The sequence below is a fragment of the Columba livia genome, chromosome 19 (assembly GCF_036013475.1).
Source record: "Columba livia isolate bColLiv1 breed racing homer chromosome 19, bColLiv1.pat.W.v2, whole genome shotgun sequence".
Classification (NCBI taxonomy): Eukaryota; Metazoa; Chordata; class Aves; order Columbiformes; family Columbidae; genus Columba; species Columba livia.
The window spans coordinates 10643243-10657795 of record NC_088620.1 but is presented as its reverse complement, the minus strand read 5'-3'; the positions used below and the strand labels follow the sequence as shown (position 1 = coordinate 10657795).

Sequence of the window (14553 nt, the reverse complement as noted above, 5' to 3'; positions counted from 1 at the left end):
GTGCAAGATGCTCTGCACCACCAAACGTGGCCTCCTGTGCCTCGGGCTCTCAGCTGGCACTTCCACCAATGTCACATTTACGTTAAGCAAATCCAGAGAAGAAACCCTTTAAGCTCTCCTCCGGGCTTTGCAAGAGCCAGCCTAAGCCCCCTGGGCCAGAGGAGCAGACTGGGCAAGGTTTGTCACCCCAGCCAGCCAGGGTTTGTCACCCCCAAGCAGCTGTGGGTTCCTCAGCTCACCTGGCGCAGCAAGCAACGCTTCCCAACAGCATCCAAAGACCAGCACAGAGCTTGCAAAGGGCTTTCTGGAGCACATTTGAGCAGCAAAGATTTGTTTCATTACCTGCTTGAAACAACCTTGGTTATGGTCTTTCCCATGAATGTGCTGGATCCTTAAGGGTACGTTTGAGTTTCAAAAGGGTGTCTGAATGACGATGTACTAAAAAGAGGCATCCTTCAGTATTCATGGTGATGCTTTCCCTGCCAAGTGCTTCAGCTGCTGCATCCTGGACTGAAACTGTGCTGTTACCATCTCCTATCACAATCACCTACCTGGAAATTAATGCAGCTTCACAAATAATGGTCATGGGATGCTCTGGGGACAGATATTAGGCCCCAAATGAGGTAAGTTCTCTAAGCATCATAAAAGCAATGCCAAGGCAAGATATGATTTACAAAATCTGCAGCAAGGTCTGCTAGGGTTTAAGGTCTGTCTGTAGTGAGAGCTCCGCAGCAGCAAGGCTGCCTTCTGCCAGCTCGGCTCCTCGCCTGTATTCTCGACAGCGGCACAACCTGCTCCTGAGCAGCCACCGCATCCACCTGCAGAACCGCGGAGACACAGCTGCAAGGAAATGCCGAACATTTCACCTGTTTCTTACAGGAATGGCTACACAGAGATGTTCCTGAGTGGCTTCGAGGCAGTCGTGCCAGGCTCTGCCAGCCGAGGCTGTGGCAGCAGCAGATGCCATTCAGTTCTCAGCAACAGCTGAGTGGATGGAAGGCGGGCACAGCAGGCAGGGCAGGCAGGGCTCTGGGGCAGGCAGGGCTCTGGGGAAGGCAGGGCTCCGGGGCAGGGAGGGCAGGCAGGGCAGGCAGGGCTCTAGGACAGGCAGAGCTCTGGGGCAGGCAGGGCTCTAGGGCAGGCAGAGCTCTAGGGCAGGCAGGGCTCTAGGGCAGGCAGGGCAGGCAGGGCTCTAGGACAGGCAGGGCTCTGGGGCAGGCAGGGCTCTAGGACAGGCAGGGCTCTGGGGCAGGCAGGGCAGGCAGGGCTCTGGGGCAGGCAGGGCTCTGGGGCAGGCAGGGCAGGCAGGGCTCTGGGGCAGGCAGGGCTCTAGGGCAGGCAGGGCAGGCAGGGCTCTAGGACAGGCAGGGCAGGCAGGGCTCTGGGGCAGGCAGGGCTCTGGGGCAGGCAGGGCAGGCAGGGCTCTGGGGCAGGCAGGGCAGGCAGGGCTCTAGGGCTGGCAGGGCTCTGGGGCAGGCAGGGCTCTAGGACAGGCAGGGCTCTGGGGCAGGCAGGGCAGGCAGGGCTCTGGGGCAGGCAGGGCTCCGGGGCAGGCAGGGCAGGCAGGGCTCTGGGGCAGGCAGGGCAGGCAGGGCTCTAGGGCTGGCAGGGCTCTGGGGCAGGCAGGGCTCTAGGACAGGCAGGGCTCTGGGGCAGGCAGGGCAGGCAGGGCTCTGGGGCAGGCAGGGCAGGCAGGGCTCTGGGGCAGGCAGGGCAGGCAGGGCTCTAGGGCTGGCAGGGCTCTGGGGCAGGCAGGGCTCTAGGACAGGCAGGGCTCTAGGGCAGGCAGGGCAGGCAGGGCTCTGGGGCAGGCAGGGCAGGCAGGGCTCTGGGGCAGGCAGGGCTCTGGGGCAGGCAGGGCAGGCAGGGCTCTAGGGCTGGCAGGGCTCCCAGCCCGGGGCTGTCCCTGGGAAATCCGGCGCTGCCCCATGGGGTGACTCTGCTCGCCCTGGCTGGGCTCCCCTTGCCCGCGGGCACAGATGTGAATGGGGACCCAGGCACCCGGGAGAAACAAAAAGGGAAGGAAGCACCAGGCCCGGGACGCTTGCAGATGAGACAGGAAGGGATTACACATATCCCACCGATGCAAACATGCGTCCCCCTCGAACAAAGCTGTTCCTGCCTCTCTGTGCAGCGGGGCTGGGAACGGGCTCCCAGCTGCTCTGGGAACGCCACGGATCACTTTCCTTTCCCACTGTCAGCACCTGCTTAGAGGTTACTTCCTACGACCTTCGGGGTAACCCCGTATCACGGTTTTACTGCCCTGAGAAAGAGATGGGGATGATAGACCATTGCAAAGACGAGGAGCCCCTTCCCTCCCCCTGCGATCCCTGCAGCCCCAGCGGACACCCGGCCTTCCCAAGCGCCTGGGGTCCCTGCACGGAGCCGAGTCCCCTGAGGGCAGCCTGCGTGCACTCTCTCCCATCAAGCCAGAGACCAAGGCAGGAATAATACGAATACATATTTTTAGCAGCAGCAAATTATTTCTCTTACAGAAGGAATATTTCCATGCTGGGCTTTTTCCCTTCCCTTATCACAGATTGTATATTTAGAGCGTGAGAACTCTACCTCGCACAAACAAACGCTGCCAGGCCCCCGTGCTCAGCGAGGGATCTGCTTCTGGCCTCTCTGACATGCCCCTTTTTTGGACAAAACCCCCCATCTTTGCTGCACAAGTGGAAACTGTCAAAGAGAGAGCTGAGTTTGGGACATTATGTGGAAAGGAAGGGAAAACGCACTCCAGAGAGTTATCAATCAGCACGTTCGTTAAATCGTGGCCCCAAGCAGCAGAGCGGTAGGAAACCCGGGGCAGCCCCGGGCCCGGCGCAGCAGCGAGCGGCGCAGGCTGCACCGCTTCCCTCCGGCTGCAGGTGCGAGCGGGGATCCCGCGGGACGGCCGGAGCGGCCGGGGACATCCCCAGGGCCATCTGGCTGCTAAAACACGGCGAACTTGCCAGCGGAGAGTCTCACCCAAAGAGTGGCTTTGCAGCCCGCGCCGCACAAAGCTCATGAATGAAAGGCCAGGGGTGCTGAAACCCCCTGCCCACCACGTTCAAGTGCCAGGTTAATCAAGTAGGGTGTCAAACCACTGTGGCATCTTGTTTTCACTCTGCTTTCCCACTCCTCTTGCATGTTGGATGCTGTGCAGCCCTGCCTGTCCCCCGCCTGTCCCCAGCCTGTCCCCCTGGCCACTGCTGGGAGCTGCTCCCTGTCAGGCAGCCCCCGGCCAGGGCACCCCTGGATGGCAGCTACAGAGGCTTCTCATTCCTCGAGAGGAGGCTGATTTCACAGGCTGACCGTGGCAAACATCTCGGCGATTTCTGCCGTTTGTCATGGAGGAGCCGCTGGGAACCGCGGGGTCCGCGCGTCCTGCCCCGCGAGGGAGCGAGACGGCATGATTCCTCCTGGCCAACGAGGCCCAAACGCTCCCTGTGGCCCCTCTAATGCAGATTTAACGCATTTCAAACAAAAATGCATCAAATGCCGTATTTCCACACCGAACATGGGGATTTCACGGTCTGGGTGACTTTCATGACATCGAGATTGATACGGACTCTCAGTCATAGGTAACAGTTGCTGGATGAAGGCCCAGGGCAGGGCTGGGTGTCTCACATGCCCGCCAGCATTTGCTCCTCTCAGCTTTGCTCTATTTATTTTCCCCACACCTCTGCGCGGGGCATCTGCCCTCCCGCCGAGAACGAAATGTCAAGTCATTGGGCTTTTTGCAAATCACGGCATCATGCCTTTTGACCTGCCCCAAGACAACTACAACAGCAGCATGGGAACGGAAACGCATTCAACTGGTTAAATACTCGTAATTTGTGGTCAGAGGCAGCATCACGTAGGCAGAGCTTGCGGCGAGCAGCTCACACGTTCAGGAGCTCCCACAGCTATTGCAGAGGAGAAGTGATGCGCACAAGCCGGGGGTTTGCCCGCAGTCGGTGTCCAGGGCAGCATCCCGGGCCCGTCCTGCGTGGAGCGGGCACGGCAGGCAAGGCACAGGCTGGCCGTGAACCCTGTCCTGCACAGAAAGACTGTAAGAGGTACACATCTCCACCCGTAAATTGCTTTTCCTACTCTGCCCAGTGCATACTTGAACATTCAGGAACAGAATGGCTGATCTTGGCACGCTAGCATTCCCATTTGCAACCCACTTGATCCGAATTTCCACCAATTAACAGGGATTTTCCCAGCCGTGAGTTACGGCATTGCAATCAGGAACAGCTGCAAATGTGTCACCTCCAAAGGCAGATCCTGACCCCGCGTTGACACCTGGGCTGTCTCCAGAGGACATTCCCACCTGCCTGCAGACCCAGGACTTCTCAAATCTGGTCTCCTACCAGCTCTTGTATTTCTGTTAACGGTTTATGGGTGCAGCTGAGAGAGCATTAGAGGAGTTTCCACACTTGGCAGATGGGCTGGGGCTATGGTAAGGCTCATAGTCTCTCCCACTAATGACCTGGAAGAGGGGTGGAGAAAGGAGAAACAGCACAATCAGCCCACGACCTGCAGCAAGGAGCCGCAGACCTCATTCAGTTACCTCTAAGGGTTAACGTGGGCTCAGTCCTCAAGAGACCACACCGACTCCTCTCCAGTTTTCCTCTCGACTCCTCTCCAGTTTTCCTCTCCGTAACTTGATCGCTGCTCTCAGAGGCACTGGACAGAGGAGGTGGGCTGGAGCCCTTCCCCTGACCCGGCTCCATCAGCTCCATCGCGGGTCTCGATTTCCACCCCCCGCTGGGTCAGGGCCAGCTCCACGCCCGCGGCACAGCTCCCCGCGCCACGTACTGATGGCCTGAGGGACTGCGATCCCTTCGCCTGGGGAGGCTCCAGCAAAGAAAACCTCCTTGAAGGGCTCAGTCTCACCTTGCCATCCACCCAGTGCCTCCCCAGAGCCAAAACACTGTGGGGTGGAGGAGACCAACAGCTCCATACCTGCTCCGAAAGCTCACGGTGCAAACCTCCCGCTCCCGAGGAGAGGAAGAGGAAGGAAGCTCCCACCTCCCAGCCGGGTCGAGCCTTCCTCGGTCACCTCCACCCTTCCCTCCCGGCTGCGGGCAGGAGGTCAGCACAGCCGGGCACAGGAGATGCTCTGCGGGAAGCTGGTCACGCGTGGTGGGGCCTCAAGAGGTGTCATCCTGCTCCATGCACCTCCAGCCCCTTCCCCAAAACAAGATCAAGCTGCCGCTGTGGCTCGTGCGCAGGCTCTGGTGTTTCTCTAGAGAGGATGGATGGGTCTGGGGGACTGGGGAGCCCTGCACATAGCAAACCGCCCTAGTGGTTTCTCAGGGAGTTCAGGACTCGTCTCATGGAGGGAGAGCTCTCCATCAGCCACCCAGCGCAGAGAGCCGGTCCCTGGCGCAGCGCTCTGGGAGAGAATCGGCAGAGGGGAGGAAAACAGAGGAGCAAAGGACAGTTCTCTGCCAAGACTCGTTTCTCCCATGCACGGGGCCAAGATCGGTTGCAATGATATCAGACCCACGTACTGTTTGGAGTTGGCTCGTCCCTGCAGGACACAAACTCTCTGGCACGGAGCTGCGCGGGGCTGAGCCCAGAGGCTGAGCTGCACCATGTGAACTGCTACAAGTGGAAATGAAATCCCATTGAAATCGGAGCACATTCGACACAGTGTTCAGAGCACAGCCGTCCCTGGGCCAAGCTGGCAGCGGGGAGAACAAGCACTGGTGTCTCTCACCTGCTCAGCAAACACACAGCAAGCCCTGCTCAGTGGCTCTTCGTGTAAGGACAGGGTCCAGCTCTCGGGGGAGCTCGGCACAGGCAGAGGTGGGCACTGCCTGCTGCTCGAAGCCTGAGGGTAACGGGGAAAAGTAGGAGGCTGGAAAGCATCTGCACATATTTCTCATGACTTGGATTTCTGAGAAAAGTGGTTTGGTAAGGACCCACAGGCCTGGGTTCATCCTGGCAGAGGGATCTGTACGATTTGGGCTCCATACCAGCAGCAAGTGGCCCAGGTTGGGCCAGCTGGCAGGACCGTGGGTGCGGGACCGGTGGCTGCCCAGGGCCAGGCAAGGGCTTCAGGAACCAAGAACCCCCACTATTCCTGGCTGAATACCTTAGTCCAGAAAAATATCTTCAAAGGTCGGGGGAGGAAGCAAGAAGTAACAGCCAAAAAATGGAAGGGAAAGCAGATGCATGTTTGGGGCAGTATTTGAATTGAAAACCCAGACAGTGGGAGTGTGAAAATGAGATTTCCAGACAGACGCCTTCTCTTCTGTGTGACCAGATGACTGGCTACAGGAACAAACCATGAGATATTGGGAGATGTACGACCACGCACATCTCTCATCGGGTACTTCAAAAATTGCTTTCTGCCCAGCCCCTGAAGGAAGGGAGGGTCTGTTCAGTTGGCACTGCCCTTCCCTTGTTATCCTCTTATTGGGGTGTTATCACCCCAAGTACATTTTAGGCCCTCGGGAAGGCAATCGCTGGGGCTGTGCTCCAAGAGCGGGAGGAACGGCAAGTTTTCCAACAGGGGCCGTGGTCCCATGTTGCTGTGGTCACTACTGATGGGCACAAAAGCAAGACGCCTGAAACATCCAGCAGAATCACTCAAAGCTTAAACTTGAAGGCTGGGGAGAAGACTTCACCCGTTGAGAAATAAAGGGAATGTTTTGCACCATGCCGCTTCCTTGAGCCACCCAACTCGCTTGTGCAGGCAGAGCTGGTGTGAAGGAGAGGAGAGTCAGACCCCCGCAGCCAGTGCTGAGAGCCGTGTTACCCATAGCGCATCACCCCACGGTGGGGCAGGGGCAGGAGCAGGAGCAGGGGCAGGAGCAGGGGCAGGAGCAGGGGCAGGGGCAGGGGCAGGAGCAGGAGCAGGGGCAGGGGCAGGAGCAGGGGCAGGAGCAGGGGCAGGGGCAGGGGCAGGAGCAGGAGCAGGAGCAGGGGCAGGAGCAGGGGCAGGGGCAGGAGCAGGGGCAGGGGCAGGGGCAGGGGCAGGAGCAGGAGCAGGAGCAGGAGCAGGGGCAGGGGCAGGAGCAGGGGCAGGGGCAGGAGCAGGAGCAGGAGCAGGGGCAGGAGCAGGAGCAGGAGCAGGAGCAGGGGCAGGAGCAGGGGCAGGAGCAGGAGCAGGAGCAGGGGCAGGGGCAGGAGCAGGAGCAGGAGCAGGGGCAGGAGCAGGGGCAGGAGCAGGGGCAGGGACAGGAGCAGGGGCAGGAGCAGGGGCAGGGGCAGGGGCAGGGGCAGGGGCAGGAGCAGGAGCAGGAGCAGGGGCAGGAGCAGGAGCAGGGGCAGGGGCAGGGGCAGGGGCAGGAGCAGGAGCAGGAGCAGGGGCAGGAGCAGGAGCAGGAGCAGGAGCAGGGGCAGGAGCAGGAGCAGGAGCAGGAGCAGGGGCAGGAGCAGGAGCAGGGGCAGGAGCAGGAGCAGGAGCAGGAGCAGGGGCAGGAGCAGGAGCAGGAGCAGGAGCAGGGGCAGGAGCAGGGGCAGGAGCAGGAGCAGGGGCAGGAGCAGGAGCAGGGGCAGGGGCAGGAGCAGGAGCAGGAGCAGGGGCAGGAGCAGGGGCAGGAGCAGGGGCAGGGACAGGAGCAGGGGCAGGAGCAGGGGCAGGGGCAGGGGCAGGAGCAGGAGCAGGAGCAGGGGCAGGAGCAGGAGCAGGGGCAGGAGCAGGGGCAGGGACAGGAGCAGGGGCAGGAGCAGGGGCAGGGGCAGGGGCAGGAGCAGGAGCAGGAGCAGGGGCAGGAGCAGGAGCAGGGGCAGGAGCAGGGGCAGGGGCAGGAGCAGGGGCAGGGGCAGGGGCAGGGGCAGGAGCAGGAGCAGGAGCAGGGGCAGGGGCAGGGGCAGGGGCAGGAGCAGGAGCAGGAGCAGGAGCAGGGGCAGGAGCAGGAGCAGGGGCAGGGGCAGGAGCAGGAGCAGGGGCAGGAGCAGGGGCAGGAGCAGGAGCAGGAGCAGGGGCAGGAGCAGGGGCAGGGGCAGGGACAGGGACAGGAGCAGGGGCAGGAGCAGGGGCAGGAGCAGGGGCAGGGGCAGGAGCAGGAGCAGGAGCAGCAGCAGGGGCAGGGGCAGGGGCAGGAGCAGGAGCAGGAGCAGGGGCAGGAGCAGGAGCAGGAGCAGGGGCAGGGGCAGGAGCAGGAGCAGGAGCAGGGGCAGGGGCAGGAGCAGGGGCAGGAGCAGGAGCAGGGGCAAGGGCAGGGGCAGGGGCAGGGGCAGGGGCAGGGGCAGGAGCAGAGTCAGGCTGGGCACGGGATGAGTGGGGGATGCACAGAGCTACCGTGCGGCTGTCTCAAAGCTCAGCGGTGCAGCTGTGGTCTGACAGCTGGAACAGAAACCATCTGCCCGCGCTGGGCTGGACAAGCATGAGGAGAGCAGGAAGGATTTCCAGAGAGGGTCGAGAGGGAGGCAGGGTCTCCCACGAGATGGAGGGACCTGAGTCTGGTGGAGGTCTTGCTGCAATAATCATCGCTGCAGGGCTTGGGTTACCCTGTGGCGGAGAATGGGAAGGTAGTAAGAGGGGTCAGGTCCTCTGTGAAGAGAGTTCAGAAAGGATCAAGACAGAGAAATGGAGGTGTTAAGAGATAAGAAACAGTCCCTGGCAAGTCTTTGGTGACACCTTCTGCCACCCAGCCCGCAGGGAGCGTCCGGCAGCCTGCTCTCCCAGAGCGGAGGGGAAAGCTTAATTCAGCCTAAAATTAACATCTGTGTTCAGAAGCACCTCTGGGTTTGCATGGATCTGAGGTTCATTTATACACTGCATAACTCCTCTGCATACAGATGATCTTTCCTTCCTCGGTATTTGTTGTTTCACCTGTCCTACCATGGCAGCCGTTTGATGGATGAATTTAAGGGTTGTACTCAGTAGTTTCACTCTGGGCTCTCCCTGCCTCACCACTAGATCCTCGCTGACATGCGAGTTAGGAAAATATCATCCAGCCTTCAGCACATGAGACCTCACGGGGAAGGCCACCGAGGGACTATTCTCTTTCTGAAAGGATGAGAAACTCATTACCACCGCAGATGGCCCGGCTCTCCCAGGCCTCTTGCCTAAAATGCCCGTCCAGAAAAGGCCAGAGGCTTTATGAGATTACAGCTACTCGAAGTTTATGAGGTTACATAAAACATTTACGGTGGGTGCATTAGTAACACAGTGGCCTATATTTACGGCTGGTGCATGCCTGCTGCAAAGCGAGGGTGACCCCAAGGCTTAGCGGGAGCCCATGTGCTGGTATTTGGATCGTGTCCACCGGCATTAACAGCTGGGCTCCCAGCAGCGGCCAAGGCCGGCTCAGATGTCGTCTCTCTGCCCCAGCACCCACCCACGGGCTGCAGCGATGCCCCATGGGCCCCAGGCAGCCCAGGACCCGGGAGCACGAAGGGCTGGTCCAGACTGGGACAGTCGACGTGTTTGTGCTTCGTGGCAGCTCGTGGGAGGTAAAACCTCTGAGCTGGCACAGTTTGCTGTGGCGTCCTGAGCTCTCAGCACCGTGCTTCAGCCTCCATCACCTTGCACTGCAATGGGCCTCCTTGAGGCCGAAGCAAAACTAAAGGGTCAGACGGGGAAGGAGAGACATTTCAGAAGGCAAGGACCAGCCTGCACATCTGGGAGCACGGAGGAGGCGGCAGCCGCAGCCTGCCCAGGCCGGCACGTCCCCGAGTGCGGCCAGGCCGGGTGTCTGCAGGGCCCCCCTTTGCTCCAGCAGAAGGAACAACAACAGGAAGAGAAGAGAACTTGCTCAGACAAAAGATAAACAGACCAGCTAGATAGTGAAGCCAGCAGTTGCTAATTAACCTCAAATTGCTTCGGAAAGGACTCCAAGTGGAGTGTTCCCTTCTGAAATGCGAGCAGGCAGAGCTGTCCCAAAACATCTGCTGCCGCGGCCCCGCTGTGCCTGCCCGCGCTGCAGCCGCGGACACGCTGCGGTTCTCTCAGCAAGCCTTGAGCTGCCCGGGCGTGAAAGCAGAAACAACCCAAAAAGGAGCTGCACCTTGCTCTTTGCTCAGCCTAAGCCTTGTTTGGGTTCAACACTGATGTGCTGGAGCCCTCTATCCCTCCCTGTCCCTGCGCTGCCACCGGCACCGCGCCGAGCGCCCGCAGGAGCTGCGTGGATCCAACCAGAGCCAGGAGCAGCAATGCAGCCTGAGCAAACCCCCCGCACGGCAGCACCGCTGAACCCAGCTGCAGCTCCCTTCATAAATACGGCCCTTGCCCCTGCTGTGCATATTTCATATGTCACACGATAAGGAGATTTACAGAAGGGGGCTGAAGCACAGTTCCCTCAGGCAAAGGAAATAAAAGAGGGAGAAAAATTAAACCGATTGCTCAAACCCAAGGGCCAGTCAGGAGCAATCTGGGCTCCTCCGAGCAGGAAATGACACTCAGTTGAGCATCTGTGTGCATGTCAGGACGGATTAGGAGCCTGTCAGGAGCTCGACATCAGCTTTACAAGACGATTATGTGTGAGACGGCTGCAGCGAGGCTCTGGACACCAGAAGCACCATTACTGCAGCCCCAGAGCGTCTGCCACTATCTTGCAATACAATATTTCTTTTCTCCCCACTGAACGTCCTCAAAAAATGACACCAGGCTGAGATGCCGAACTTGGCTGCAAACCAGGGAAGCGCAGCATCTGGGGAAGCCCAGGGATGTGACCCCCCTGCTCTGCCCACGAGGTGCCAGGCTGTCCCCGCTCCTGGCGTCCCGTTGTGTTTGAGGAGTGACGGGTCATTCCTGTCCCGCCTTAGTCAAGAAGAGGTGTTGGCACCAGCTTTAATGAGAATAGGCCTGGCTCTAACATGTCTCTGGTCTAGTTGTCTAAACATGCGAACACATTCAGTTTCTGTGTTGTCCCAATATTTCTGGATTGGGAATGGCTATGAATAAAGCCTTCATCCACAGCCCTCACTTTTCACCCTGTAGTGATATTGGTCTGCAGAAAGACAAAGCTTTTGGATCCAGAAATGCTGCTGTGGGGTACCCTGGGCTGCTGTCAGAATCTCTGGTGTCCAACCAGGCGAGCTGCGATGGCAGGAGAGCAGCACAGAGCTGAGCTCGGGGCGCAGAGCAGCCCGGGGTGCGAGGCGGGTGGGCTCTGCCAGGGCTGCCCAGGGGCTGCGGGCGAGATGCCGGCAATGCCATCGGCCCAAGGTTCAGGCTGCGCTGGCTTTGCGTGTGAGCCACGGGATCCTGCACTGCAGGATGGCCACAGGACGACACAGAGCAGACCCGTCTGCCACCCTCCTGCTGGCACTCGGGCAGCTCGGCCAGCCCTGTCCACAGCCTCTTCTTTGGGGGACCGATGATAAAAAGCAGCACAGAGGGCAAAAGGCATCGCAGACCTGCCACAGGGACCTGGCAGGAAACCCCGAGACACACGGAGAATGCTGACAAATCAAAAGGTTTGGCTTGTCATCTGTTCAGACTTTGAACACATATCTTGATATTTTGCCCTGAAAGAAAAAGCTTTTCCCTGCAAAAATGTTGGGTCATAAAACTACAGCCCATCAGTGTAGAGATTACTGCCACCGCTCTGCATGGGATTTTCTTCTTGACATCGTAACATTTGTGGTGGGGGCTGAATCCTGCCTGCAAAACCAGTACAGCTTTCTTAAGCCCTGGTTTTCTTTGCAGCAGAAAGGAGTCTCGGAAAGCTCAACCCAGCTGCCTCCCACTGCTGTGCTCTCACTTCATGGTGTGTCACAGATCCTGCCCTTCCCTCTTCTTTGTGGATTCCCTGGAAACTCCCAAATTCTTGTCTATAAACACATTTTGAGAGCAAGTAAGCCCACGTTATAGTAACAGTCTAATGTTTGCAGCTTCTGGGCTTAAATCCTGGGCTCTTCTCCGCTTGCGCTCGAGCAGCAAGTAGGAGTCTAAGAGCAGGAAAACCCTGAGTGTGAAAAGACACCTGGGCGCTGAGCCTCAGCAAATCCTTCAGAGCTGCGCTGGACCTGCAAGTCGCTTGTTTTATCGCAGACTACAACCCCTCTTCACACACACCCTCTCTGAAATCAGTAAGAACAAATGAAGTGATCTCCATGCAGTCAGGCACCTGAGGCAAAGGTCCCTCTTACCTGAAGGTCTCAAGGCGCTGGGCGCCTCACAGGGGCTCTCCCAAGAGCTGGTGGAGAGAGACAGGGGCTTGCAACACGTCACCCATGTCCCCATGTGCCTCGGGGCTGGGGGAAGCGGCCCTGGAGACACCCCTGTGTCCTCCAGGAGCTCACAGCAGCCACCGCGTTGTTGGGAGCCCAAAGCTCAGGGACATGAATGTCACCGCAAGGATCCTAGAGCTGCCACAATGTCAAAGGAGCCTCTGCACTGACTTCACAGGGATGTGAGACGGGCCCCAAGAGAGAAACGTTTCATGTGAGCACACGTGAAAACAGCCGTTTTCAATGGACACATCAATCTAATATCGACCCTGCAGCAGCCCCATGGACCCCGCAGGCCCTTTCTAAGGATTCCAAATAATTTTCCTCTTTTACTTGTTAAAGCTTTTTAGGGACAAATACGCTGAGGTCACCATCACCTGCAGAACAGGCGAATGTTTCACACCTTCCCGTGGGCTGAGACAGGTCCCTGGGGTGGGACACGAGCTGGAAAGGCCGCGCTGGGCCCGGCCGCCATGGCCACCGTGGGCAACACGGGCCCTCGTCCCCTTCGGCACCGCCCGGACCTGAAATACCCTGTGTCGCTTTGGGAGGAGAAATCAAACCTAAAGTCCAAAGTGACAATTTAGATGAGGACAGTAAAGTGTCAGAAAATGGAAAAATTACTCTGGAGAGGTGACATATATGGGAAACTGGATGTCCCACCCGTGAGACAAGGCTGGGACAATTGTGGTGACCTCTGAGTGATTAACATAATTTGCCTATATAGGGACCGTGACTGAACACCCTAAGTATTCTGATTTATATAATTAACACATAAGCTATCAAAAGCCCTTCAGATTTATATGCTCTAAAAATATTTGAAAGCTTTTTATGATAGTGTCTCACTCCCCACGAAATACCCATCTCTGTGCCAACCCGCTCCCTCCTGTCCCCACAGCTGGGCCCCGTACACATCTGGATCTCAATCTGCCTCTCCCATTGAGGAGGCACCGCTCAGAAACTCAACAACCGAATTGCAGGCGCATGGATTCAAGGATTTATTAAGGTAGGTTTGTAAAAGCCTCCCCGTCCCTTTCTCCCGGGGAAACTGCAACACTGCTGAAACATCCAGCATTTGATCATCTTGCAATTAAAGTGACGCACTAAGGAAATAAGAAAGCATCCCAATGTCTGTCATAAAGCAATAGTTGATGTTGCAGCCTATGGATGAAGTTGGGGTAAATGATTTGGGTATTTAACAACTGAGGAAAAGTCTGGGTGTGAACAGTCCCACTGACTGAGAACATTCTCACAGGGGTGGGAATAAGACTCGGCACTGCGATCGCTGCTTTTCTTGCTAAACTTCACTCCACTTACACTTATTTAGAAAAATAACTGAGAAATTACAGCAAGCAAACAAAACAAACAAACAATCCGTGTCTTAGAAAAATCACTTCATGATAAAGTGAGATAAGAAATGGTGGCAAAGTGATTGTGTTAACGTTGGTGAGAGCCCGTACATGTTAAGCGGCAAGAAAAACAAAGGAGTCCCTCTGCAATGCAAGAAAATGTTTCTTCTCCGTTGGAGAAAGAAAATCACAAAGCAGCTCAACTGGGTCCCTGACATTGCACAATTCACTTTGCATATTTGGCAGCAAAAGTGGAAGAAGCAGTTTATAATCCAGGGTTTTCACGCAAATGACAGGTTCTTGGTTCTCCAAGGAGTATTTCATTTTGGTATGCTTTTTTAATTAACATTCTAATGGCATGTTAGAATTAAAGGAATACCATCCACTTAAACCTCACAGAGCTGATGGAGCACTTTTAATGACTGCTGTCCCAGCAATCCCCAGACTGACTGTAATTGAAGCAGATCAGAGAACCGGCACTTCCCTGGGCAGTCTGGGGTTTCTATGTATAATTGAAGCGTTTTCTGTACAGCCCATTTCTCCACCCACCTTTGCCGGGCAGTTCCCTCCTTTGCACAGCAAGACATGAAGGGGACGAGGTGCCGACATCCAAAAGCTGTGGTTGGAAAGGGCTGCCTGCAAGAGCTGGCCTTCGGTTCTCTTTAAACATTTTATTACAAAGATGCAAATCGCTGTACGTTTTATTATTTATAAATGTTGACTTTAACTGCATCAAGGTGGAAAACACATATAAAATGTTTAAAGCTTTCTCTGCCCCAACAGTTGGTTTCTGTGTTTCGAGATACGGAACAGCCGGTGCGAAACACATCTAGAGTGAAAAGGGCACTAACTGCCTGCAAAAACGGTTCAAAATTGGCGAGAATCTCGCAAAGAAAGTAATCTTTTGAAAAGGAGCCGTACCAGGCAGCTCCCCAGGCAGCCATCAGGGCAGCGAACCAATTCTGCTGCCCCCAGAAAGGAAGGAAAAGAAAACCACAAGGGAAGTGAAATTGTGACGGTTTTAAAGTCCTAGGGCCAGAGTCCTATGACTGGGCACAGTCCTGTGTCACATGAAGGGTGTGGGAAAATGCTGAGGCGA

At 57.2% G+C, this 14553-nt stretch overlaps 1 protein-coding gene across 21 annotated transcripts in view; it reads right to left on the bottom strand.

The window, feature by feature from the left end:
• The window catches only part of EXD3 (exonuclease 3'-5' domain containing 3), a 297294-nt gene that overhangs the window by 80986 nt on the left and 201755 nt on the right, over positions 1-14553 (bottom strand). The window lies entirely within an intron of this gene.